This window comes from Nelumbo lutea, chromosome 6 (assembly GCF_056320005.1).
Source record: "Nelumbo lutea isolate HS-2025 chromosome 6, American lotus-T2T, whole genome shotgun sequence".
Classification (NCBI taxonomy): domain Eukaryota; kingdom Viridiplantae; phylum Streptophyta; class Magnoliopsida; order Proteales; family Nelumbonaceae; genus Nelumbo; species Nelumbo lutea.
Window position 1 is genome coordinate 39,649,695 of NC_142689.1, and position 4,944 is coordinate 39,654,638.

Genomic DNA, 4,944 nt, shown 5'->3' on the forward strand with positions numbered 1-4,944 from the left:
ATGATGTGGCATCATCCTGGACATTAGATAATATAAACCAATGTTGAAAACGTTGCTGCCAGCACTGATACCAAACAAAACCAGTGTTGTTTTCTTAGAAAATGTCTATGTAGCAGCACTGGTCCAAACAAAATGGTGCTTACAACTCCACATGCCCAACACCATTTTTTATGAGAAAATGGTACGATGTTCCTAACACTGATGCCAAACACCTACTTGAATTGTCATTAATACATTTGAGGATGAATGCTCATCCTACGACACACACACTAGTGAGGGATCATAAATAGTCATCAATATGCATATATTTGAGCCTAATTAGGATGCCAAATATTGTCACCTCTTGCTAGGGGTGTCAATGGACTAGATTCAGGATGAACCTCATCTAGTCCAAATGCCTTTTGGATGGGTTGGACGGCCCAAAAGATTATATGGACTAGGACCGGTCCAAAAATAAATGGTTTATACACATAATGAACCGAATTTGGACAAAACTGATGTGAAAGAGGTTTGGTCAAGTTTAATATAAATATTAAACTACTTTTATAAAAATACTTCAAAGTATTTTGAAGTATTTTTACCAAATCACTTTTACAAAAGAACTTTTACGAAAGTATTTTTATAAAATCACTTTTAGGTAAGCATTTTTGTGAATGCACTTTTACGAAATTATTTTTATAAAAGCATTTTTATAGAAGTGCTTTTATGAAAGTATTTTTTAAGGTTCAAAATATAGTTACGTATCGACCCATATCGGTTGATACGTATCATATTAGGGCCTTCCCGATATGCCCCTATAGGGGGTGTATTGGATCAGGCCATGGTTTAGAGGGTAGCTGAGACTTAAACCGACTCCTCTGAATCGGTTTTGAAAAAAAAAAAAAACAAAAAAAAGCCTCGATACAGGTCAATATGCCCTACCGTTGTATTGACCTATACTGATATTTAAAACCTTGGTATTTTTATAAAAGTACTTTCACAAAAAGTACCATTGTGAAAGTACTTTTATGAAATTACTTTTATAAAAGCACTTTTATGAAAGCACTTTTATGAAAGCACTTTTATAAAAGCACTTTTATAAAAAATACTTTTATGAAAGCACATTTACGAAAGTACTTTTATGAAAGCACCTTTATAAGAGCATGTTTATGAAAGTACTTTTACAAAAGTACTTTATGAAAGTATTTTTACTAAAGCATTTTTACCAAAGTACTTTTACAAAAGCAATTTTATCAAAGTACTTTTATTCATTCACTTTGGATTAGATTTGGACACAATCTAGTCCATTTGCATTTTAAATGGACTGGATTTGACCCAATTTGGTCCATTTGCATTTTAATTGGATTGTAACAAGTGCACATATATATATATATATATATATATATATATATATATATATATAGATGTTTGATTCAATTTGGATTGGGTTGGTCCCAATCTGGTCCATTTGCATTTTAATTGGACTGGATTGGATTACAACCGGTATTGTAATTTTTTTTATATATTTTCTGAATTTTTCATATTATTTTAGTATTTGATTCAATTTGGATTGGATTGGACCCAAATCGATCCATTTGCATTTTACTTAGACTACATTGAAATTGGTTTGTATGGATTAGGACTGGATTTGATTCAATCCATATATAAATGAACCAATATTGGATTGGACCAAATTGGACCAAATCCAGTCCAATTGACAGCCCTTAGTGTTGCCTTCAACTCTTCAAGAACTATGATGGAGCTGTGGCAACGGGGATTTGATATCAGGTTTCTGCTACAATCAATCAGAGAATCTACCCTTTGTGCCACCCTCAGTTGGTGCATGATCAATTGGAGCCGTTGGGTTGAAGCTTGCTGCCTACCATGTGATTTGAGGGCTAAATATTAATTATCATTTATTACAAGACCCATCTTCAAAGAAAAAAAAGTTTCCATCCATATTATTGAAAACCATGATTTTTGAACAATCCTTTGACAATTTATTCCAGAATCTGTTGAGGTAACCAATTCCATTTCACCCTGAACAGTTAGTTCCTTTGCCTAAAACTGTTGACTTGATCAGTGATCACTGACCCGAGTGGTCAATCCATTGATCAATTCAACCTGGACAACAGTTTTGACCATTTTTTATTTTTATTTTTATTTTTTGAAATTGTAATGAACCATCCATTCAGACTGAATGGTTGAATCACTGACTCGAAAACTGGTGGCCAAAACGGTTCTGAGTCAGGCCAGTTTTTAAAACATTGGTTGAAACAAAATAGGTCAAAACAATACAATCTCATCTTTTACCTATTTCCACATTCCATAGTACACGACTTTGGTGCTCGAAGACTTGTTTCATGGATTTTTGCATAGGCGTATTCAAATAATCAAATTTGGCCACCAAATCAAACCAAATAAACTAATTTGGTTCAGCTCATTTAGTTTTTTTGTTCGGTTTGATTTGAATTTTTTAAAAATTCATTTTCAATCTCAGTTCGATTTGGCAAATGTTTTACCAAATCGAATCGAAACCAAATTATAAATATTAATATATAAAATATAGTAATTATAGTTTATAAATGTTAATGTTAATATAACTCCTTTTATGTTTGTCCTTTCTTAAAGTAAGGGTACAACGGTAAAAGCATTTAGTCCTAAATACCCCAACCAAATTTCAATTCCCCTTTGACCCTTCCTTTTCTCATATTTCCTTTTGGGGTTGGATTGTATATTTAATTATTTGTTTTGGGCTTATAATTCAAGAGAAAATGAATGTAGGTTTATGTGCTGGGCTTGGGTGCTCAAAACCTATAAAAAGGGGCTCAATCTAATATATATATATATATATAATTACTTACTGATAATTAATTCTTTAATTATAACAATGAAAATTATTACTTCTTAATGTTAATTAATTAATGATAATTAATAAGTATTTTAATAATGTTAATTATTAATCATGATAAAATCATTTTGTATTTATATTAGTTTATATTGATTATTTTATAAATATATAATTAGTGCTACTTATTTACATTATTGTTATCATTTGGTTAAAGTTAAATTATAAACTTTCAATTATCCATTATTGTTAAACTAAAATAAATATAAAATCAATTATTATTTTAGGAATTAACTAAAAATCATAATTATAACAGATTAATTATTTCATAATAATAATAATAATAATAATAATAATAATAATAATAATAATAATAATAATAATAATTTAATATTACTGATTTCAAAATCAATACACACATAATAAGAATGTATTATTAGTAAATAGTAGTAATAATAATATACTTATTATTATTATTGATTTCACAATTATTAATATATTATTAATCTATATTAACTCAATAAAGACATGAAATAAAAAAAAAATGTTCAAATTGCTACTAAATGAATGAATTAAAAATCTATGAGTATTCTAATTGACTTGAATTTGACACATCAACATGCCCAAAATTATAATTTCAACCTACATTTCCTATTTCTATCTCCCAATTCCCATAAGTCAAACATACCATTATGTTATGTGCATGTTTCTCTACTTTTTCCCTAAAGATAAATTCTTGCTAGTCTACGTGCACTATGGGGAGTTTAGACTTAAAATCCGTAATCATGATCGGAGTTGACTTCCATACTTACGATGGTCTCATTATTCTCCTTTATTTTATGTTTCCTCTATTGGATGGCCTTTGGAATCCTGATCAAATTATTAGTTGATTGTAGCCATACATGATGATTTGATTGTAGTCATATATTTTTCATCTCTTACTTCAGAGGATGGATTTATCTGCAAATGTTGTTTGGCATGGATTGTTTTACTTAGCAGTTCTTTGAATGATTTTCTTCATTCTTTGCCTCTTTGAATGAATATCATTTAAATGCTTTTTATCCGTTTATATGTCTCCAAATATTAAGCAGTATTGGTGATATTGTTGTAAACATCCATCTAATTTTATTATTTTATAAATAGATTAATGATTTCCAAGTTATTGATACTTTTTTGGGGCTGGGTTGCTCAATAGGACATTGATTTTTTATTATTAAATAGTAAATTTCAAATTAAATGATACTTTAGTTGCCCCTTACTTAGTATGGGGTCATTGTCTAGATAAAACATGATAAGTCTTTTAAATCAAATAAATAGACTACCCTAAATGTCTATTATAAATAATTAAAAAATGAAATAATTCAAATTAAATCAAATAATTATTTGCTAAAAATTACTGAATTAAATAAATAATAATAACAATCAATTATTTATAGAATAATTAATAATAATAATAATAATTATCAAGTTCTTAATTAGGTAAATAATAAAAAACGAAATAACAATCATCAATTATCATTAATGTTTATTCAAAGCATGCCCCATAATAATTACCGAATACAGTAATTAAACCTTAAATAAGAATCAATATTTATTAAGTCATTAAAATCGTTAAGCCAAATCATTAATGTTTATTCTTAAATGCAAAATATGAATTAACAAATCTATTATATAATAATTATAGTCGGTTTTAAGTAAATATTTAAATAATTACAAATTTAGTTAATATTATTACTATATAACAAAAAATTTAAATTAAATACTAAAATAAATTAATAATAATAATAATGATTAAATTAAAGTAATAAGCAGTTCAAGTTGAATTTAATGATCCATATAATTTTACGGGTTTGACATATAAAGGTCAATTTATGTGGACCCATATGAATGCCTTAAAGAGTGGCAATTTATAAATAGTAATAAAAATAGAAATAAAAAGCATTAATATTTATTCTATATATATATATAATTAACTTCCCCGTACTTAGTACGGGGTCATTCACTAGTTTTATTTGAAACCAAACCAAATCGATTCAAGTGCAGTTTGGTTCAGCTTCTGAAAATGGTCAATTTGAAATGCCGATTAGGTTCCAAAATTCCAACTGAACTAAACGGAC